At 44.1% G+C, this 24,228-nt stretch overlaps 1 long non-coding RNA gene across 3 annotated transcripts in view; it reads left to right on the top strand.

Annotated features, from left to right (window-relative positions):
• The window catches only part of LOC110257511, a 35,723-nt gene that overhangs the window by 1,384 nt on the left and 10,111 nt on the right, over positions 1 to 24,228 (top strand). The window contains exons 2-5 of one of the 3 annotated variants that reach the window (XR_002340229.1): positions 3,042 to 3,198; positions 6,663 to 6,814; positions 11,129 to 11,378; positions 11,655 to 12,535. This is a non-coding gene — a long non-coding RNA (uncharacterized LOC110257511). Of the gene's footprint in view, positions 1 to 3,041; positions 3,199 to 6,662; positions 6,815 to 11,128; positions 11,379 to 11,654; positions 12,536 to 24,228 lie in introns of those variants that run through there. The other 2 variants (XR_002340228.1, XR_002340230.1) reach the window with 2 other exon arrangements.

Genomic DNA, 24,228 nt, shown 5'->3' with positions numbered 1-24,228 from the left:
GGTGACCTGGCCGTTCCTCCCATCAAGAGGTCAAGTCGCTCTTCCCTCCCCTTGAATCGGGACTGGCCTTGTAACTCGTTTTGACCATTAGATTGTGGGCAAGTGCCAGGTCCATCCCAGGAATCAAAAAGCCTCACCTTCTGCTCTGAGCCAGCTGCCCTGGGACCGCCATGACAAGGAGCCAGTATGATTCCCGGGGCGTGAGAGGTCATGTGCAGGAGAACCTCCGTGTTCCAGAGGCGGCAGCACCCACTGGCAAGCTGGGGAGAGAAACGACTGCGACCAACCAGTCCAGCCCATCCTGCAGCAGAGGGCAGCTGCGTGAGCTAGCCCAGGCAAAACCAGCAGTGCAGCAGCCCAACCAGCCCACTAGTTGGGGGAAAATTCAGTGTTGTCTTAAGCCACTTCAGTTTGGGAGCATTCACTAAGGCAACTAAGGCCAGCATCAGCCTGTAGCTTTAACTCTAATCTGGAACAAATTACTTAATGTCACTGAGTCTCAGTTCTCTCCTAAGTACTTTATTGGGTGGTAGGGGGGCCTAAACGAGAAGCTGCACGTACATCACCCGGCCTGGGATGTGTGCTGGTGACTGCAGCCATCGCTGCCTGCCATCACACCCTATGCATGGAAGTGCTGTTCTTTTCATGGAGAAAATGTGTTGGTGGGGGAAAAAAAATTTCCTTTGAGATCGAGATCCACCAGCCTTTAAAAAGTATTAGATAAGATAGGTTCAGCCTTCCTACCTTGACAGATAGACTTTTGTAATGAACCTGAAAGGCCAGATGCAAACTCCTTGATGATCTGCCCCTGTTGGGGGGGGTGTGAGGGGCAGCTGGTCTCTTATCCCTGGTCTGCAACCACCCGCTCCTTTCCCCGCTAAGCTCCAGTCCCAACATGGGGGCTCAGTCCAGCTCCCCAGGGGCAGCCGTGCCCCTGGCCTCTTCTTGGGCCTAGAAGCATGCACACTAGTTACTTATGCAGTGTAGACACTGGCAGACAATACTTTTGCTCATGTGTAGGCCTTTGAAGCAGGCTTAGGGCCACTTGGGGAGGCAAACTGGGGGTCCTAGATACTCAGAACAAGGTTCGGGGAAGTAGGGATTTGGGGGCAAGGGGCACAATGGACTTAGCCCTGTGGATGCATCATCCTATAGGAGGCTGTACAGCCAGTCAAGGGCCAGAGAAGGGGGGATGGTTCCTAAAGTGGGGGCATTAGGCAAGGGCCCCTTTGGCCTAACTGCAAGGAGAGCCACTGGCCTAGGAATACATGTATCCAAAATGGAGCCACTTAAATGAAAATCAAACTGGTTCTATACTAGATACTAAACCTAGATTCAAAAAGAAAAGGAAGGAGTTCCTGTCATGGCTCAGTGGTTAACAGACCCGACTAGTGTCCATGAGGACATGGGTTCAATCCCTGGCCTTGCTCTATGGGTTAAGGATCTGGCATTTCCCTGAGCTGTGATGTAGGTCACAGATGTGGCTCCAATCTCAAGTTGCTGTGGCTGTGGTGTAGGCCTGCAGCTACAGCTCTGATTCAACCCCTTGCTTGGGAACCTCCATGTGCCACTGGTGTGGCCCTAAAAAAAAAAAAAAAAAGGAAATAAACAGTCTTCTTTAAGAAACTTGGAGTTTAGTTAGACGATAGGGAGAGGGAGACACTTAAACTGATCCCTTAAATTGACACAAATAAGTGCTGTCATTGAGTCCTATAAAAGTGCTGTAGGAACAGAGAGCAAGGACCACATCAGCCTGCCTAAGGAGCCAGGGAAAACACCCCAAAGGAGGTGACATGTAGCTGAAAGTTAAAAATGAGTTGACACTGAGGGGAAAAGGTATTATAGCACAAGCAAACGGCACAGCATGTGAGAAGCACCGTTGTGATCTGGGACTTATTGACTGTTCAGGGCTATTGTGGATGCATTTGGGATGGGTCAGGGGTTGGCTCAGCGGAGGTTAAGAAATTAAAGTGGAAAAAGCTTGAGTGAAAACTGATGTCATTCAGAATTAGTACACTCGGAAATCCGTTTTCTTAGTGAAATAGAATAGAGTGGAATGGAACAGAACAGAGTGTATTAGTTTGCTAGGGCTGCTATAACAAAGTACCCAAAAGCCGGGTGACTGTAAACAATAGAAATGCATTGTCTCTCAGTTATGGAGGCTGAACTTCTGAAACAAAGGTGTCTGCACGACCATGCTCCCTCTCCAGGAGGAGAATTCCTCCTCGCCTCTTCCTGCTTCTGGTAGCCCCAGGCCCTTCTTGGCTTATGGCATCGTAATTCCAGTGTCTACCTTGGTTTTCATGGGACAGTCCCCCTTTTTATAAGGACACCAGACCCACTGAGTAAGGGCCCACCCTAAGGACCTCATTTGACTTGACTACCTCTGTGAAAACCCTATTTCTAAATAAGGCTGCCTCCTGAGATCTGGGGGTGGGTGGTGGTGATGACTTCAACATATTTTTTCGAGGGGACACAATTAAATCCATGAAAATGGGAAAGAAAATATGAGAGTAAATCGTGTGGAGTGAAACTTTGTTTCAACGTTTGTACAGATTTATGTATTAGGTCATGGTATTTGTTTCCTATTGGCAGATTCCAAATGACTACAAGTTTAGTGGCTGAAAGCAATTCAAATTTATTATCTTATAGTCCTGAAGTCAGAAATCTAAAATCAGGGCTTCAGCGGGGCTTCATTCCTTCTGGAGGATTCAGAGGAGGTTATGATTTCTCGTCTTTTTCGTCTTCTGGAAGCTGCCCGCATTCTTTGTCTCATGGCCCTGTGCTTGTGTCTCTCCAGCCCCTGGCTTCCTGCTTCCATCCTCACATCTCCTACCAATCATTCTGATCTTTCTGTCTCTCTTGTAAAAGGATCCTCACGATCACATTGTGCCCAACAGGTAATCCAGGGTGTAGGGAAGCAAAATTTGCCACTCCAAAATTCATCTCTTGGGTCTAATTTTTCTCATGGGGCTCTTATAAGTATGTAATTAAATTTGATTTTCTCCTGTTAAGCTGTCTCATATCAATTTAATTTTTAGACAAGCCAGAAGAACCTAGAAAGGGTAGGAGGAAAGTTTTTCTCCTCCCCCAATAGTTGGTGTATCCGGCAGAATCCTTCACTGGCTGGAAAAGCTGTTTTCCGAAGACTGCTGCAGATAAAGAGATCCTGGGACATTTGACAAAAGCTGGCAGAAGGTAAGATTTTTCTATTACAGCTCCCAGAATCTCTGTCTGTAGGGTGTGGTAGAATGGAAGTGGCACTTTCTCTCTCTCTTTCTAGATTTTGATTAGTAGGATAAAATATTTGCGGAACTATAGTAGCTTGGACTTAGTGACTGGTCAATTGGTCGTGTATTCTTGGCTTTATTGATCCATTTTCTCCCAGAGACAGTCACTGTTTTTTCTTCGTCCTTGTATTTTATGTTGTTTGTCATAAGGAAGAAAAACCATAGGGTAGTAGCACAGGCATAGGCTCTACAGGCCCCATAGGGCCCTATGGCCTGCAGTTCGAGCCTTGCAGACTAGTGAGTTCACAGTTCTCACCAGAATGGCACCTGTTTAGACAAACTTTTCTGTGAATGAATATGCACATGAGGTAAAAGCCACTGATAAGGGATGTCTTGGAAGACAGAGCCGCAAAATTGGTTGGCCTGGGTAGAGCAATTAAGAGCCATTAGAAAAAACATATCCCCCTCAAATAAATAAGTAAATAAATAGAAAGAGCCATTAGCGTGCTCACCACCTCAAGGACGCACTCATGAGGGGATAAACTGGTCATGGAATGGGGTTAAATGGATACCCAGTCACCTGCTAACCTCAAGAAAATTTCCATGCAATGAGATACTCTATAAACCAGCACATAATCGCCAAGCCCATGGCCTGTTCCTCCTACAGACTTTCCTTGTAGGTTTCCTATCAGCCTTATCTGGTGAGTAACAAGGTCGCTTCCTGGAAGGCATGGGAACTTCTAGGTTTTGGGGGGACCTCTCGAGAGGAGAGGAATTCACTGAAAGGTATCAGTATTGCAGGTGAGTCTGATGGGAAATCCTTGGCTTGGCTTCCTGTTCTGGAGAGGCATTCAAAAGTCCAATCTGAAATTCCGTAGGAAAAGTTCCAACAAAGCAGATTAAAGAGTTACATGGGCATTTTCTGTTCTCCCTGTATGTAGTTAAACAGGCCAAGTTTACTGCAACTAAACTTATTTTGCAAATAAATTAGTCTATCTTTGGTAAAAGTAGTATGATTTTTTTTTATTTTTTTATTATTTTTTTTCTTTTTAGGGCCACACCTGCGGCATATGGAAGTTCCTGGGCTAGGGGTCAAATTGGAGCTGTGGCTGCTGGCCTACGCCACAGCCTCAGCAGTGCCAGATCTGAACCGCATCTACAACCTATGCCACAGCTTGTGGCAATGCCAGGTCCTTAACCCACTGAGTGAGGCCAGGGATTGAACCTGCATCCTCATAGAAACTATGTCAGGTTCTTAAGCTGCTGAGCCACACCAGGAACTCCCAAGGATGATTGTAGAGAGAAAAATTATGTTTCAGTAATACACTGTGGATATTAGATTCTAATTCTGTCCCTTGCCTTTGAGGTTTGTTTTCTACCTATAAACTGGACTGGATCTTGAATTTTTCTGGTTTCCTCCAATATTTGGCTACAACTTTCCAAACTAACATTTCTAATTTTTTCTCCTACCCTTCAGACTTGGAATCGTTAAGAACTAAAATTCCCCTTTTTTCCAAAGTCATGCAAGCTAAAATTGGACCACTTGATCTAAACTTCAGAGAAATCATCACAACAGTTCATGTAGAGAGACATATTCCTATCTAGTCCCATATAAGCCACTCAGAAAGATCCCAAGAGACATTCAAACTGCAGACTAGGAATATCTGTCAATTTGCCACTATCTGCTCTTACTCTCTCTGAAAACGCTTTGAGCCAAACATCCATATATCTTTATTGGCTGCCTTCAGAACTCAGAAACTGGGATTATTTGGGGTTTCATCATTAGCCCTTGCATCATGTTTGTTTCCATTGATGTGCCCCTTGTTTTAACACCTGATTGCAGGTACCATAGGCCTTTGGGAGCCCACCTGCATCACCACCTCCTGAAATGAGTTTAACTGAAGTGACGTATCTGTCAGGACTGAGAAACTGGTTCAGTGAAATAGAACAATCTACCAACTGAACTTTGGGACTGTGAGACCTCTTGGGGGAGTTTCAAAGGCACAACTCTAGTGAAGCAAAATTTGTCACCCTAAAATTGTCTCTTTGCCATGAGGATCATTTTAGGTTGATTGCTTTTAAGAAACAGAAGACTCAGGAAATCCTTTTTTTTAACCTCCCCCCCTTAAACTGCCTCAAAGAATTTAGATAAGGGGTGTGGTCCTTTAGACTGTAGTCTGCTATAGTTATAATGCAAACCATGTTTGTTACTAGGAGATGTGGTCAAAATAGCTTGAAAACTGCTGAACTGATAGTCTTCTGAATTTTTGGAGTAAGCCATATTACTTTTTTTTTTTTATTATAATGATCATAATGCATGATCATTATAGAAATGTGAGGATATATGAAAAGATCAGATAAAATCTTGTGACCCCCTCAGAGATAACCATATGGTATATTTTTGTCTAATCTTTTATGTGTACAAACATATGTTGAAAACAAAACTGGAATCACACTGGAGTTCCCTGGTGGCTCAGTGGGTTAAGGATGCAGTGTTGCCACTTCTGCAGTTTGGGTCACTGTTGTGGTGGTGGGTCTGATTCCTGGCCCTGAAATTTCTATATGCTGCAGGCACAGCCAAAAAAAATTGAAATAATATTATATGGAGTTATTTATTCTTCTGTAGCAGTTGGCATATTACATCCCAATTGTTTTCACATGTTGTTAATTCAAACACATAATATTAATAGCTGCATAATGTTCAATTATATGAATATACTATAATGTATTCCACCACTTTCCAACATTTGGTCATTTGAGTCACTTCCCATTTTTCCTCGCTATTAATTCACTAAAAATAATCCTTGCAAAAGATGCTGAGGGCCTGGGCCAAATTGTGTGTGCTAATCCCTGTATTAGTTTCCTAGAACTGCCATAACAAATGACCACAAACTGGGTGCCTTAAAGCAATAGAGATTGATTTTCTCACAGTTCTGGAGAAGTCCGAGATGAAGGTATTGGCCGGACTGCTCTCTCTCCTGAAGCTCAGGGGGAGATGCTTTTCTTGGCTCTTCCAGCTTCCAGAAATCCCTGGCATTCCTTGCCCTGTCGCTGCATCACTTCCATCTCTGCCTCCATCTTTATATGTTTTTTTTTCTCCATGTGTCTTCTCCTCTTCCCAGAAGGACACCAGTCATGGGATTTAGGGCACATCTTAATCCAGTTATGATCTCATCTTAACTAGTTCCATCTGCAAAGACCATATTTCCAAATAATGCCACTTTCTGAGATTCTGGGTGGATATGACTTTTGAGGGGGACACTACACAACCCCCCACAGTCACGATAGAAAAGAGGGTACCACTTTGAAGGGTATTTAGATGCACTGAGAAGATTTGGGGACAGCTCCCCATGGGATGGGCAAAAAGGATGAGTCTATACATTGCAAAAAATAATAATTTCCCTGTCCTTGTTAACACCCATTCTCCATCAGACAGTGGCTTCCGAAGTGACACATCTAGTGGCCCATGGAGCAAGTTCTGTTCAGAAACCACGCGGCAATGGAGGAGACCATCTACAGGCTGTGCTTGCATCCAGACCGTTCAGGTGTAATCAGCAGCAACACAGCGGAGATGAATGACTTTGGTATGTGTCATTCCTTAAAAGCAAACGTATTCCTTCTCTACTCACTAGCACGTTTTGGCAGAACTGGTCAAATATTTCTACTTTAAAGAGTATTCTTTTACATTTATCTCCAAATGACCATAACTGTAATTAACTTAACAGCTGAAAGACTCAAAATATATAACTCGCAGAGGAGGATCAAACTGCTAGAGAGAATATTTTTCGCCTGTTTCTTATATCAGGAGTTCTCAAAGGCAGACAAAAGAATAGCTTTGTAAAGAGATTTGGATCAGCCTTATTCTTTGATTGGCTTTGCTTGATGGTTTATTTATTTATTTATTTTCTTTTTCCTGCTGTACCTGTGGCATATAGAAGCTCCCAGGCTAGGGGTCGCATCAGAGCAGCAGCTGCTAGCCTACGCCACAGCCTCAGCCACAGCAGCACTGGATCTGAGCCTCATCTGCAACCTACACTGCAGCTCACAGCAATGCCGGATTCTTAACCCACTGAATGAAGCCAGGGATGGAACGTGAACCTTCACAGAGACGGTGCTGGGTTCTTAACCCACTGAGCCACAGTGGGAACTCCGAATTGGCTTTTCTGAAAACAATTTTAAATGGACAGGTTGATCAGTCCAGATGACTTGAGGGTTCCCCTAAGCCTTCTGTTCCTGCAGATTCTGGGGAGGTTCTGGTCGGTTAAAAGCCCTGGTGGTTCAGAGCATGAGTTGGGCCCAGGTTCCTATCTAGAACCTGCCATCTAGTGACCTCAGGCAAGTTACTTAATCTCAGCTTTTTCATCCACACTTGATAAAAATAATATTAGCCACCTCACAGTGTTATTGAGAGGGTGAGATGAGATGTCCGTAACGCACTTGCCATGTAGGATGGGCCCAGTAAGCCATAGCTGTGATGATGAGCATGAGACTCTGTGAGGTTCCAGGCCTATGATTGTCATTCGTTGCAACTGCCTCACCCAAAATACTGAATTGAGTCCTTTTCCCCAGTGTTTTCTGTTGTAGCTGGACACCGCAGAAAGGCATGGCCCTCCCTGACTTATGGCGGGAGCTTTGCAGTAGGCCTTGCATTCCAACTAAGAGGACACAGGAAATAGCTTGTTTACATGGCTCAAGCAGGTCAAGACAATTCTAGTCTTGAGTTTCCCATTGCTACAAATTAGCTGCTGCCACCAAGCTAATGTGAACTGGAATGAAAACAAGAGGAACTGACTAACCTTGGAGACAGCCATGCCCCTGTTGGAAGTGTCTGCTGGGTCGCTCCCTACCCTTGTCATGGTTTCTTGCATTGCTCCTTTTTGGGGGGCGGGGGGTGCAGGCCATGCCTTCGGCATGTGGAAGTTCCAGGCCAGGCATGGAAGCTGTGCCAGAGCAGCAGCGCGAGCTGTAGCAGTGACAGCCTTTGACACCAGCAGGGAACTCCTGCCCTTGCTCCTTTTGAGTGGTGTTAGCCTCTTCAGCAGCACCTCGGGGCTCACGAACACGGCTTGGAGGCACACCAGGAAGAGGAACCTCAGGGCCTGCCCATTGTGTTCATGTGCTCTGCAAACAAACACGATGCTTCAGCAAAGACAGGAGATGTGTTGCCTTCACACACGTGCAAAAAGTCTTCATGCTGATAGCGGAGGAGAGGGGATCCAGCAGAAGAGGCCCCACAGCTGTCCTGCACCCTGGCCCTCAGCTTTGAGAAGTGCGCCCAGGAAGTGGTGACCCCGCTGTGAGGCCCAGACACGTGCCCTGATAAATTTGTGGATGCGCTTCAGTCTCCTTACACTTAGAAAGACAGGCCACCTCCTCAGACCAGCCACAGGTTACAGACTCAGGGAAGTTGTGGATAATTACATGGTCATTATTTATAATAAGTGCTTCCACTCTCAGCACAATGATCCTTCCCTGGGTTGCTTGCCTCCTTGTGCCTGGTTTATGTTGGGAAATCACGTCCAGATTAATCTACATCTTTTGTAAGTGAATCTCTTCTCCTCTGATGATCCAGCCCCCCTTTGGCAGCAGGTGTTAAATCTTTCTTACGAAAGCCATATTTTCAGTTTCCCTTTGGTTATTGAGAAAGCCAGGCAAACAAGACTTGGGTGGATTAAGGATGAATTATGGGATTAATAAAGACGTGGCCACCAAGGACAGCAGAGCTAGCTCTGAGTAAAGCCGTGAGAAATAATCACAGCTAAGCTTTGCGGGGCCTCATGGTCTGCCGAACACTTTCCATCTATATCATCTCTTTAACTTGCTCGCCACCCCTGCAAGGTGTGTATTGATATTATGATGAACCTGCCAGGATGCTCACTAAAATATCTGGTGAAGGGCACAGCATGGCTTTAGGAGTAGACTGATGGGAATTTGAATCCCAGCTCAGCCACTCATTTGCAGTGTGACCTTTGCTGTGTTAATTAACCTCTCTAAGCCATTGCTTTCTCCTTTAAGGAAAGAGGACAGCCCTGCTGGCCTGATCTGAGGATTTACTGACTTGCCTGTAGAGCTGATAGCACAATGCCTGGCGCATAACAAGCAAGTCATTCATTTGTCGAAGGCAAAAAATTTACAAATGATAAACAGAGATCAAAGAAACTAAATAGGTGAAATGGCATGGGGTGTCTCCTCTTTTTCTTTTATTCAGATTTTATTTTCCTCTAACGCCACTGGTGGCTAGTCCAGCTGCTCTACTTGCTAACAAAATACTGTGCATGTGATCAATTGTGTGAGTCAAAGCAGAGCTGGCCTAGAAAAATGCCTCTCTATGCTTCAGGGTCTGTAGCTTCTTGAGGGTTTCCAAGAACTTCAAGAACCAAGTCATATCACCAAATAAAGGAATACAAATGGAATTGGTGAAGGGTAGACCTTAGCAGGAATGCTCAGTCAGTTATGTAAAACTTCATCTTGTGTTTTATGCATGGTGGTTCAGGCTGCACTGCTCAGTAACCCCTGCGTGGCTAACGTCTGTGGGTTTAGAGGACTCTCCTCGCTTGCATCTGAGATGGCTGCAGTCTAGCCGCACACAGCAGTTGGGAAGAGAGAATGCACTAGGGGACCAGTCCCCAGGTCTGTTCCTTCTCTGTTCTCTGTCCCTGGCTACAGCCTTTCTCTTGACACTGGTTTCTTTTTTTTTTTTTTAATTGTCTTGTTGTTGTTGTTGCTATTTCTTGGGCTGCTCCCGCGGCATATGGAGGTTCCCAGGCTAGGGGTCTAATCGGAGCTGTAGCCACCGGCCTACGCCAGAGCCACAGCAACGCGGGATCAGAGCCGTGTCTGCAACCTACACCACAGCTCACGGCAACGCCGGATCGTTAACCCACTGAGCAAGGGCAGGGACCGAACCCGCAACCTCATGGTTCCTAGTCGGATTCGTTAACCACTGCGCCACGACGGGAACTCCAACGCTGGTTTCTGAATCTGAAAATAGACCTTGTGGCAACTCATGGACTCCATCTGCCCCTACTACCCTCCCTCAGTCCAGAGGGAGGAGATGGATGCCCGGGCAAGCCTTGGAGTCAGAATGCATGAGTAACTGTCCAGCATGTCTTGGGCGGCGCAGTGATCACCCAGGGGATGTAACCACCTGTGCTTGGTTGGGCCTCCTCCAGCCCACCCAGACATGCGATGGCAAAAAGAATAGAAAAGGAATGATCCTTTCTCCTTTTCATACGAAGTCAACACTGGATTCTTGGAAAGGAATAAACCTTGGTTGATTCAGGTTACTAATATATGGGAGCATCATAATCTGGCTTGTGCTGACTTCCTCGTGGGTGGTGGGTTTCTCAGTTACAGGACCTCTGTAGCTATATGATCTGGTAAAAGAATGGCCAGAGTTCCCGTTGTGATTCAGCAGTGATAATCCAGACTAGTATCCCTGAGGACTCGGTTCCATTTCTGGCCTCATTCAGTGGGTTAAGGACCCGGCGTTGCCATGAGCTATGGTGTAGGTCACAGATGCATCTCTGATTTGCTGTGGCTGTGGCTGTGGCATAGGCCAGCAGCTGCAGCTCCAATTTGACCCCTAGCCTAGGAACTTCCATATGCCACAGGTACAGCCCTGGAAAAAAAAAAAAAGCAATTATCAAAAAAAATTAAAAATAAAAATAAATGTTTTCAAAACTAGAAGGAGAGACCCTCTGGTCCTTGAAAGAATTTCGCAAATTTTATTGAGCTCTTGAAAAACAAACAAAAAGATACTGAGCCCTAAAAAAACCCCTGACGATATTGAGCCCTATTAGCCAAAAGCCATGCTGAGTGTATCACACACATATTATCTCAATTAGACCTCATCCTAACCCTAAAAGGTAGGTATTGTGTTCTCCCTTCTGTATCAGAAGTAACCGAAGACCAGAGACGTTCAGTAATTTGTCCAAGGTCACAAAGTGGCAGAACCAATATTCGAATGCGGGCCTGTCTGATACGAAAACCCCCATCCTCTGCGCATCTGTGTCCAGGAGCCTCTACTCTGAAGCTGAAAATGAATGATGGAGTTATTCACATGACCATCCCACTTCCCTGTTTCTAAATCCTCTCCCTTCAGCAAGGTCACCAGGGGACAGTCCTTCCTCAACTGGGACCAGGAAGGTAGGCGGGCTGGAGGGGGAGCCAGCCGACAAATGTCACCTTCGGGATGGCTTTCTTCTAGGCTACAGAGCAGCTGGAGAGACACTCCTTAAATACCCTCTGTTTGTGTCCGGACAGTATTAGGGCATCATGTCAGGGTCTGAGAGCTGAGCAGTAAGCCGGGAGCCGATGGGTCCAGAGCAGGCCACACTGTCCTACACAGTAGATCAAGCTTGTACCCTTTGGCTGTTGGTTAGCCAACTCATTTTCCATGCACCCTTGTTCCTTTCCTCTCAGATCTAAAGAGGGCCAGGGGTGGAGCAGCCAAGCATGCTACGATGGAAGAAAGTTCAGATACAAGGTTATTCCCAGACTTTAAAGAGAGGCGCTTTGAAAATCATGCATGTATGTTGAATTTTTTGACATCGAGCTCTTTTCTGTCTTCTCTTCCCCCATCAGACTAATAATGCATTCTTCCTCTGTAAATTCTCAGGCGACATGTCACCTTCCTTGCAAATCTATTGCGAAGTAATCGCATCTCTGTATTAGGTTCCATGTTCTAAAAATGTCAAAACAAATCTCAATGATTAAATGCCATGGGTTAAGCTTGTTACTTACTTTTTTCTAAAATTGATGTGAAGGATACATTTTAATTAGAAAATTATAAACCTGAACTGCTGAATCACCAAACCATCTCCAAAATATGTATGAAGCCCTAACTCTGAAAAAAGAAGTTACGTTCTCTCTGATGACAAGATCTTGTTAAATAATCAGCCGCATCTCATCCCATTTCACTTTGGTTGAAATTTTGCCCTGAGGCAGCTGAGAGGAAGACATCTCTTATAAAGGTCATTTGTGAGAGAACCTTTGAATTTTTTTCTCTGTCTATAAACTCTGATTAAATATGCATTTAATGGTGTGGTTTTGACCAGGGAGCTTTTTGCTAGTATCGAAGTGACTGTTACTCCCTGGCATAGTTTACCCACGGCACTAGACTAGATTTTCAGATTTTTCTGCTTCTTTGTAGCTAAAGACAAAGTCCAAGAAGTTGTAATACTTTGTGAAAACTGCCCCTTATGTTATGCATATGGGGGGTCTCTCTAGGGAAAGCTGCCCTGCATTAAAATGCTATGGCTGTCAGTCACCAATATGTCTAATTTTTTTTGTCTTTTGCCTTTTTTGGGGGACGCACCCTCAGCACGTCCCAGGGTCCCAGGCTAGGGGTCTAATTGGAGCTACAGCTGCTGGCCTATGCCACAGCCACAGCAACGCCAGATCCGAGCCGCGTCTGCTACCTACCCCACAGCTCATGGCAACGCCAGATCCTTAACCCACTGAGCGAGGCCAGGGATCGAACCTGCAACCTCACGGTTCCTAGTCGTATTCCCATTTCCACTGTGCCACAACAGGAACTCCAAAACATCTAATTTTAACACAAGAAAGAATGCCTAGCAAGCATCAAAATAAAAGCTACCCTTCAAGCTTAATTTTCTTTTTCACACATTTATCCATCCTGCTCCCTCATGCTGGCAGCAGGAAGCAATCTCACCTAGGGAAAGGAAGCCAGTATCCTGGCTGTGCTGACAAATCATAGGGAAGTGATTGCTGAATTTTATCCCTCTTTATTTCCAAAAGAGGAATAATGAAGAGCTCTCTTTTCTTCCCCTTAACATCCTCATCACCCACATCTGCTTCTGACAGTGCAGCTACCCCCATCTCGGCACCAGAATTAAAAAAAGAATGAGCTGTGACAGTAAACCCCACCCCCCCGCCCGTCCCCACCCTGCCACGCCCATTGGAACCTGTCGCTAACACATCCTTAATCAATCTCTGAAGTTGCTGTGGGGACTTTACAATCCTCCCCCATTCAATGCCCTGCTGGTTTAGGAAGCTGCACAGCTTGTGGTAAACTGCTATCCATTATTCCTCTATATTTAGAACTTCTCTAGAGAAATGGCATTATCTCAGTCACTAAGCTGAAAGCTGCTTAAAGTTAGTTTTTCACAGTTGTTTATTCACAGTCTGTTTCCTGCCCCTTTCGTTCACCTTGCTTAAAAAAAAAAATTCAGATTAATGCACAACCCCAGAAATGCAAGCCACTGAAATATCACCTCCTTGAAAATTGACTATGATTTGCATTTTGCTAATGTTGGAGTAGGTCAAAATGTTATTTTTCTCTCTCTTCTCAATAATGTTTCATTAAAGGTAAATTCTACTCCCTTCTACCAGTGAAAAGCCACTCAATGACCTGAATAAGATCTGGTGATAGGAAACATATTTTCGATAATACTGAATTCATTTTTCTGCCAGAACAAATTAGTCAGTAGCTATCGTGTATGTCACAGAGGTTTTCAAGAGGCACTTAGGAGGATGCTAAAAAAAAAAATCCTTCTGGGTAGATTATTAGAAATGTCATGGTGCTAATGGAAAAACGCTGTGGTAATCTTTTTGTTTTACTCCCCTCTCTTAAAATACTGTTTCTCTTTCTCAGTTCCACTCCTAAAAGAGAAGATGTCTTTTGAAAAATGGTTGCAAAGGGAAACAGAAAGGAAAGTTTATAATTTATCCCAGAAAAGGCGAGCTACAGGGGTACTCAGATAATGAAGGCAGAGGCACAACTGAGCTAATCATTTCTCTGAGTTCTGTTCTTCACTGCAAACTGCGTAAAAAAATGGAGGTAGGGGTTCCTGTTGTGGCTCAGCGGAAACAAATCCGACTAGGAACCGTGAGGTTGTGGGTTCGATCTCTGGCCTCGCTCAGTGGGTTAAGGATCTGGCACCGCCGTGAGCTGTGGTGTAGGTGGCAGACACAGCTCGGGTCCCACGTTGCTGTGGCTCTGGCATAGGCTCACAGCTACAACTCCAATTGGACCCCTAGCCTGGGAACCTCCATGTGCCGCAAGTGTGACCCTAAAAAGCAACAACAACAACAAAAAAAAGAGAGAAAGAAAGAAAGAAAGAGAAAGAAAGGAAGAAAGAAAAAGGTGGAGGTGGGCTGCTTTTATAGGATGCTTTCCACAGAGTAGAGTGTGTTAGAAGTAGAATGAGTTTCTTTTGTTGTTGTTGTTGTTGTTGTTGTTGTTGTTGTTGCTATTTCTTGGGCCGCTCCCGCGGCATATGGAGGTTCCCAGGCTAGGGGTCCAATCGGAGCTGTAGCCACCGGCCTACGCCAGAGCCACAGCAACGCAGGATCCGAGCCGCGTCTGCAACCTACACCACAGCTCACGGCAACGCCAGATCGTTAACCCACTGAGCAAGGGCAGGGACCGAACCCGCAACCTCATGGTTCCTAGTTGGATTCGTTAACCACTGCGCCACGACGGGAACTCCTAGAATGAGTTTCTGCAGGAAGGAAGGAAGGAAGGCTGTGATCAAGGACTGTCTTCCTTAATGTTTTTTGGAATTTGAAGGAAAAGCAGTTTGTAGCAGACACATAATCTCTTGGGACCTCAGTTTCTACTGCCCTGTAACAGAGCAAACAATTGCTACTGTTAGGGGCTGCTGAGAAGAACACTTACTAGGATGTGAATAAAGCATCTAACATAATGTCTGGTCCACAGGCAGAGAGAACCAGAGTAAAGTGTGAGGCTGTGATGCATGTTGTCTAGGGGCGGGGGCAGCTAAATCGTGAAAATTCAGGCAAAGAAGCTTTATTTATTGTGTAGCCTGGTCTTGATGTGAACTCATTACTATCCAAGTGTATCCGAGAGGAAAGGGGGATGCTTCAGCGTCCTCTGTGTGATCTGTTTTCTCAAGTGCGGAGTTGATTTTGTTTGTATCTGGACAATTTATGCGTTTTCCCCAACTCTGTGTTGTAATTTGAGTTCTTATATAGGACCGTAGAGTTAACAGTTTCATGTCATAATGTTCCCTGGTATTTTGCTGGCTCCTTTGGCTTCTACTCAAATGTAAAAGAGGTCATTGGAAGGCATATTTGTGATTTCACCTGGTCTTAAATATTTACAGATGCTTAACTCTTGGAGAGACACTTTTTCATATCCCAATGTATTTAAACTCTAGTTTGTAAACATTCTTTGGGGGGCTTTCATTTTGTTGATAATGAAAACCACCAGGGAAATGTGTCTTAAACCTGATTTCAAAATGAGATCTCCTCGAGCGATCAAAATATCCTCGGTGGTTATTATTCCACTGGAAAGTACAGTTTACCCCAGGGACTGTGCTGTAAGAGGAAATTAAAATCTGGGTGCCCACGTTGAAGCCTGTGTAGTCCATAGGTGGCTCTTTGGTATTTGCTGGCCTTGTTGTCCTCTGGGCTGCAGGGCCAGCGAGGCCTCCCAGGGCTGGTGAGAAGAGCCTCCCTCCTGATGGCTCCTGCAAGCAGATTTCCTTATCTGGGCCGGAGGCAGAGAATGTAAACCTCAGAGGAACCTGAGGTCCCCAGCTCCTGAAATTTGCAGAGAAGGAAACTGAGCACACAAGAGGTTAAACGGTTTTTCCAAGATCCACAGCTGTTTGAGGAAGGCTCAAAGTTAAACCCCAAATCCCTGAGGCATCTCGAAATCATGAGCTTACTAGTTCTTCAGGTAGGGTGAGTTTCTCCAGATGGACTTGCTTTGAATGGTGGAATTTGAAAACTTTCTGGGTTATTCAGTCCCCAGCCCCAGGAACATCCAGACGCCATGGGTGTGGGTGTTAACGAAACAAAACAAAACTTTGGAGTTCCCTTTGTGGCTCAGTGGGTTAAGAACCTGACATAGTATCTGTGAGGATGCAGGTTCAAACCCTGACCTTGTTCAGCGGGTTTGCCTCAAGCTGTAACATAGGTCAAAGATGCGGCTCAGATCCAGTGTTGCCATGGCCGTGGTGTAGGCTGCCAACTGCAGCTCCGATTCAGCCTCTAGCCTGGGAACTTCCATATGCTGCAGGTGCGGCCCTAAAAAGGAAAAAAAAGAAGAAAAGAAAAGAAAAAGAAACCTTTCTGGATTGATAGATATATCAAATAGAGTAAAAACCTGTTCTTTTTTAAAGGTGGTGCATTTAAAATGTGTTCTATTTTGTAACATAAGTACTATCATTGAAATTGAACCTGAGTTTCAGGGTGTCATGATAACATTTAATCTGTATTTTGTATTAAGAAAAAAAAAAAAACCTGCTAGTGGTCACTACCTTAAGACAAACAGTTTGGAAAGCAGGGTAGTTTTAAGTTATGAATTTAACTCTTTTGAAAATGCAATTTTGGCCACAACAAATATCTGCTTCAAAGAAGCCGAAAGCCAAGTCTGTGCGTAGCTTGACAAAACTAATTATTTAGAGTTGAAGGAGCTGGGGGCTGGATGGGATCACACAGATCAGCCCAGTCCAGCCCTTTATTTTACAGAAAAGGAAACTGAAGCCATTGCATTTCCCCAATGTCACACAAACTGGTCATTGGCACCACTGGAATGTGCAGAACCCCAAAACAAGACCGTTCTCTTTTCCCTCGTAACTTAAAAGTCTCACTTAGCGAGCATCAGGATAGAATCATGGTGACTTCATAAGTATTTTCTAAATTTTCGTAGGGTTTATACTTTTCCAGATCTCAACTGCAGTGCATTGATCCAGCTTACGTGTCAGGGGCTAATTTTTTCTCATGACATTGTCCCCATTATAGTTCTCACAAAGAAACATTAGTTGGAAGAGACATATTAAGGTGATGATAATGAGCCACAATAAAATTAAAGGGGATTCATCCTTAATTAATTAAATGCAAGCACTATATTTCAGTGTCAAATGTGTGAAATGGCGAAGAAATAACAAAATCCAATCAATGCAAAAAGTCAAAACTTGTGTACTGAGGTCCTCAACTTTGTTTCCAGGAGAAGTAGTGAGTGGCTCTCTTCCCTGACACGCTGAGATCTCTTGGGCAGGTTTGGGAGGCCCATGTTTCTAGAAGGGTGGAGGCAGGGAAGGTGCCAATAATAAAGTCTCTGTGTAGCGTGGAGAAGTGGGGTTTCTAAGCTTAGACACAGTGTTCCCACAAGTTTTCTTTTTTCTCTTTTTTTTTTTTCCTTTTCTAGGGCCGCTTCCTGCAGCATATGGAGGTTCCCAGGCTAGGGGTTGAATCAGAGCTGTAGCCACCGGCCTACGCCAGAGCCACAGCAGTGCAGGATCCGAGCTGCCTCTGCGACCTACACCACAGCACACGGCCATGCCAGATCCTTAACCCACTGAGCAAGGCCAGGGATCAAACCCGCAACCTCATGGTGCCCAGTCGGATTCGTTAACCACTGAACCACGACGGGAACTGCATCCCACAAGTTTTCTTACCCTCCTTTGCCTCGTTGGAGAGTTTGCTTAGTTGTCACCTTCTTCTCAGTGAGATGTCTCTGACCACCCTGTTTAAACCCTCCCATAGCGCCCGCCCCAGGATTTCTGACCCCTTTTACCCTCTTCTGTTTATTTTCCATAGCACTTGTCACCTGCTAACTTCGTTCACTTTGCTAACTGTAATTCACCCATTCTTATGCCACAATATAAGCTCATGGGAGCAGGAAATGTTTTGTTTGTTTGTGTTTGCTAATGTATTGCAAGTACCTAGAACAGTGCCTGATGTGCCGTATTTATTATGTGCCATATTTCTTATGGTCTCAAGAAATAGGTGTGGAAGGATTAATGAGTTGTTCCCCTGATGGCATTCTTTGGGCTGTCAAAGATCCCTGCCTTTTTCGTCTTCTCATTGGTGGTCACGGTCTTCTGCCTGGACAAGCCTGTCCATCAGCACCCAGGCGTGGTGAAGAGCCAGGCATCATGATTAGCTTGCCTCCCTAAAAGAGAAACATTGCGGGTGTTTTGGCTCTCTGATAAAGAAAGCCCACTTTCTTAATATCAGTGTGATTTCTCAGCCCTCATAAATATTTCTGCATGTTTAAATCCTACTCAGTTTGTCACCTCCTCATTCAGTTATCCTAGAATGTGTATTGAGCACCCACAACGTGCACGATTGGTGCCAGACGTTCAGTGGTGACCGCAGACATGAGTGGTACGTTCTGGAATTTATTGGACTGCTGTCCCATAAAGCTTCTCTAATTCCCCCATATTCCCCCTGGTCAATTCTTCTGTCCTTCTCTGAGACAGACAAGGTAACTTGCTTATCCATCGGTCATTCCTCTTCCTGTTTACTGTCTCAATTTAATTTGGGCAGGATGGCAGTGTGCTGTGAGTTGAGTCATGTTTGACCTTAGCCGTGATTGGCAACCCCTTTCCCCTTTGCCTGTGACTGTTCGACACCTGGTCATGTAATCAAGTCCTGGTCAGTGAATTGTAATTAGAATCCTAGTGGAAGGCTTGGGATAGTTTCCCCCTGAAAAAAGAGGGGAAGTGCAGACATCCCCACTCCAAATCCCAACATCTTGATTCCTAATGTGGGTGGTGTCATGTGAGAATGTGATGCCTGGTGCTGTGACAGCCATCTTGTGGCCATGAGGAAAAACCATCACATGTGCACTAAGGGTGGCAGAGAGCAAGGACTGAAGGTGCTTGGGCTCTTAATAAGACTAAGCCAACAAATCTACTCTGAGACCACTTTATCTTCTGACTTATTGATCACATTCAAATGATGTCTCTTAGTCACAGATATCAGATCTGTAGTCTTTCCTATTTTTGATCATTATGAAAAACTGTCAACTATTTTTGTCTATAAATGTCTGTCAACCTTTGGATAATAATATTAAGCAAAACTTTACTTCCTTGAGCCTCTCCTTTATCACTGAATTTTTCTTACTTTCGTTAACTCTGTTTCCCCACTCTTCTTTTGTAAAAACTTTTTTTTCTATAAACTGATATTCTCTACAATAATACCTATAAGCTCTCTCACTTCTTAAGGTATTATCTTAAGCCTCTTCATTGTACTTTATCTGTGATTAACAAGATAAGGCAAGGTGCTCAAGATTAGGAAAAAAAACTTAAATGTTTTTGGCATTATCCCTGACTGGGCTCTCATGACTGAGTTTGGAGAGGGAAGCAGGAGGAAGGAGAGGAGAGCATGGTTTCAACTTTTCCTAGTCCTCTGAACACTGCTACCCATGAATCTTCCAAAAACACTGCCTGCAATAACAGCTTTCTCCTGTTCAGAAGATCCCTGGTGCTCTGCGGAGGCTACCTGGTGAGGCTTCAACTGTCTTCTTGGTATTCAGCATCTTTCACAGTCTGGACCCAATTGACCTTTCCATTTGGAGTCCCTTTGCTCATCCTGAATCTCAGACTTTACCCAATTAGGTCTGTCTGTTTGTCTCTAACTTCCCTTGCCCCATCATGCTCTGGTCCTATTTATATTGGTCCCTTACCTGGAATGATGCCCAACCAAATTCCACCCTTCCTCTAAGTTGTGCCATTCAATAGATAACCACGAGCTCCATGTGGGTACCTGTAATTTGCATAGTGAGACTGACCTTTTTACCCAAATTGTAATTGAATTCAAATTTAAAAACTGATAATTGAAATTTTGAAACATTGGCTCAGTAAAAGACCCTTTTAAGAGGATGAAAAGACAGGCCTCTGACTTGGAGAAAATATTTCCAAATTCCGTATCTTATAAAAGACTCAAAAGTAGAGTATACAAGAGCTCTCTGAACTCAACAGTGAGAAAATAAACAATTATTTAGAAAATGGGCAGAGGTCCTGTCGGGGCTCAACAAAAATGAACCTGACTAGTATCCATGAGCACGCAGGTTCCATCCCTGGCCTAGCTCAGAGGGTTAAGGATCCAGCGGTGCGTTGCTGTGGATGTGGCATAGGCTGGCAGTTACAGCTCCCACTCGACCCCTAGCCTCGGAACCTCCATATGCCGTGCGTGTGGCCCTAAAAAGAAAAAAAGAAAATGGGCAAAGGAGTTGAACAGATATTTCACCAAATATATGGTTGGCAAATAGCACATGAAAGTCGTTCAATACCACTAGCCATTAGGAAAATACAACCCCCCGCAGAAGATGTCAGTACACATCTATTAGAATGTCTAAAATAAAAGAAGTACCACTAATAACAAATGTTGGCATGGATGCTGGGAAATTGGATCCCTCAGACGTTGCTGGTGGAAATGTAAAATGATACAGCCACCCTGGGAATCTGGCAGTTTCTAATTAAACATGCAGTTACCCCATAGCTCAGCAATAGAACTTCTAGGCGTTTATTCTAGAGAAGTAAAAAGTTTAGAGTTGATACTGGAATGAGTTAAGACTTTGGGGGCTGTTAGGATGGAATGAATATTTTGTATGTGATAATGATATGAATTTGGGGGACCAGTGGAAAAATACTATGGACTGAATTTTGTCCCCCAAAATTCATATATTGAAGCCTAATCCCCACTGTGTCTATACTGGAAATAGGGTCTTTAGGAGGTTATTAAGATTAAATGAGGCCGTAAGGGTGGGGCCCTGGAGTTCCTTGGTGGTACAGCAGGTTAAGGATCCAGTGTTGTCACTGCTGTGGCTCTAGTTACTGCTGTAGCTTGGGTTCTCTCCCTGGCCTGGGAACTTGCATATGCTGTGAGCAGGCTAATGATGATGATAATAATAATAATAATAACAATAAAGGACGAGACCTTAATCTGAGAGGACTGTGATTTTATAAGAAGAGGAAGAGAGCAAGATATCTGCCTGCCATGTGAGGACGTAGCAGGAAGGTGGCCATCTGCACCTCGAGGAGTGAGAACTCAGCAGACACTGACCTGCTGGCACCTTGATCTTCAACTTCCAGTCTCCAGAACCGCGTGAAAACAAATTTCAGTTGTTTTCAATCTGGAAGCACCCAGACTGTGGTATTTTGTTACGGTCGCCTGAGCAGACTAAAAGCTTTTCAGATTCTCTCTTTCATCTTGAGTGATCTTTGGGAGATTGTTTTTTTCAGAGAATTTGTTTCATCTAAGCTGACAAATATATTGGCAAAAACTTGTTCGTAATAGTTTCTTTTTAGAGTCTGCAGCATCTGTAGTGCTGTCCCCTGTCTCATCACTATAATTGGTAGTTTGTATCTTCTCTCTTTTCTTGCTTTGATCAGTCTTCCTAAAATTTGATCACTCTTATTGGTGTCAGATAACCAGCATTTAATTCCATTGATATTCTCTATTTTTTATTTCCTATTTAATTGTCTGTCTTTTATTTCCTCTGTTATCTGTATTATTTCCTTTCCTCTCCTTACTTTAATTTGTTTTTTCTTTAGGTCACTGGTGGCTTTTTGCTTCCTTTTTTTTTTTTTTTTTGCTTTTCAGGGTCAGGGCCACACCCAAGCATAGGGCATTTCCCAGGCTAGGGGTCAAATTGGAGCTACAGCTGCCGGCCTGTGCCACAGCCACAGTCACATGGGATCTGAGCCACATCTGTCCTACACTGAAGCTCATGGCAATGCCAGATCCTTAACCCACTGAACAAAGCCAGGGATGGAGCCCATGTCCTTATGGATACTAGTCGGGTTCCTTTCCCCGAGCCACAGAGGGAACTCTGACTTTTTTCTAATGTAAGGACTTAATGCTCTAAATTCTGTCTAAACATGTGCGATATTGAGATTTGTCATTAGGAATATATATTTGGTCTGTCTCCGTTCCAGGTCAGAGCTTCTAAAACTTCTAGAATGGCCTAAGTGATCAGAGTGATAAAGTACCTTTTGTTATTCAGAACAAATCCTTTTCAGTCAGGCCTGCGTTTGTGTTAATGGGGTGATTTTAAAGAGCTGCTAAAGATGGGGTGGGGGCCTGGTTGCCAAGGGGAAAACCCCTGTGATAGAGGGTTGCGTTTGCAGCCCCATCTCCTGACCTCCAGGGAGGAGAGAAGGGCTGGAGAACTGAATTAATTAGCAAGAGCCAGCGATGCGATCCGTCATGCTCAGGCAGTGAAGCCTCCTTAAAAATCCCTAAAGTATGAGATTCAGCGAACTTCCAGGTGGGGGATGTGGCAGGTCTGGCATGGCATGGAAACCCCACGACCCCTTCCGCACACCTTGCCCTGTGCATCGCTTCCATATGGCTGCTTCTGGGGTATATCCTTTGTAATAAACCAGTAATCTAGTAAGCAAATTGTTTTCCTGCATTCTCTGAGCTGTGCCAATAAATACTCAAATCCCAGGTGGAAGTCATGGGAACCGCCCCCTTAGAGCTGATCTGTCAGAAGCACAGGGGACAACCTGGACTTAAAATTGGAGTCTAAAATGGGGACAGTGTGTGGGACTGAGCTAATAACCTGTAAGGTCTGATGCTATCGCCAGGTAGATAGTGTCAGAATTGAGTTAAATTGCGGGACACCCAACTGGTATCTGAGAATTGCTTTGTGTGGCTAAAAAAAAAAAAACCTGTTTGGTGATGAAAAGTGAATTCTATTGAGTGGAGGGTTGTAGTGGAGTAGAAGAGAAACCGGAGTGATTTTCCTTTACAATATTACTTTAGCAACATAACATAGAGTTTGACATATCTTGTTTTCATTTGCATTGAGTTCAAAGTAATTTCTAATTTCCCAAGTGACTTTCTCTTTGACTCATGGGTTGTGTAGAAGTACATTTTTTAGTTCTGTTTCATAACATGCTTCTTCTCCTAAAGGACTTTCTTTTCAATGTTTCTGGTAGTGCTGATATGCTAGTGAAGTCTTTGTTTAGCTTCCCCATGCATCAGAAAGTCTGTATTCTCCATTTTTGAAAGATATTTTTTTATTGGGTAAAGAATCCTAAGCTATCAATATTTTTTTCCTACTAGTTTAAAGGTTTTACTCCCATCTTCTGGCTTGTTTTTGTTTTATTTTTTGTTGTTTTTTTACAAGAGATCTACTGTAATTCTTATCTTTATTTTTCTGTTTGTAAACTGTCTCTCCCTTCCCCTTCTCAACCCAGCTTCTTTTTTAAATGATTTTTATTTTTTCCATTATAGCTGGTTTAAGGTGTTCTGTCAATTTCTACTTATAGCAAAGTGACCCAGTCACACACATATATATATACATTCTTTTTCTCACATTATCTTCCATCATGTTCTATCATAAGTGACTAGATATAGTTCCCTGTGCTACACAGCAGGATCATTGCTTGTCCACTCCAAATGCAATAGTTTGCATTTATTAACCCCAGACTCCCAGTCCATCCCTCCCCCTCCCCCTTGGGGACCACAAATCTGTTTTCCAAGTGCATGAATTTCTTTTCTGTGGAAACATTCATTTGTGCCATATATTAGATTCCAGATATAAGTGATATCACATGGCATTTGTCTTTCTCTTTCTTTCTTTCTTTCTTTCTTTTTTTTTTTTTTTTGCTTTTTAGAGCCACACCTGCGGCATCTGGAGGTTCCCAGTCTAGGGGTCGAATTAGAGCTACAGCTGCCGGCCTGCACCATAGCCATAGCAATGCAGGATCTGAGCCACATCTGCGGGCTACACCACAGCTCACGACAACGCTGAATCCCTAATCCACTGAGTGAGGCCAGGTATCGAACCTGAAACCTCATGGTTCCTAGTCGGATTAGCTTCCATTGGGCCACAATGGGAACTCCTCTCTTTCTCTTTCTGACTTACTTCCCTTACTTTGAGAGTCTCTAGTTCCATCCATCCAAATGACATTATTTTGTGCTTTTGATGGCTGAGTAGTATTCCATTGTGCATATATACCACATCTTCTTAATCCATTCATCTGTCGATGGACATTTATGTTGTTTCCACATCTTGGCTGTTGTGAATAGTGCTGCAATGAACATACAGATGCATGTATCTTTTTCAAGGAAAGTTTTGTCCTGATATATGCCCAAGAGTGGGATTGCTGTCAACCCAGCTTCTTTTAAGATTCTTTTTTACTGGTTTCTAGCAGCTGATTATGATGTGCTGTGTTGTAGTTTTTATCATTAAAAATAAATTTGTTTGTTGGTCTTTGAACTTCTTGAATGTATATGTTTATAGTTTCCTTTTTATTGGGAC

Source organism: Sus scrofa, chromosome 18, assembly GCF_000003025.6.
Source record: "Sus scrofa isolate TJ Tabasco breed Duroc chromosome 18, Sscrofa11.1, whole genome shotgun sequence".
NCBI classification, from domain to species: Eukaryota; Metazoa; Chordata; class Mammalia; order Artiodactyla; family Suidae; genus Sus; species Sus scrofa.
This window is presented reverse-complemented; position numbering and strand designations above follow the sequence as displayed.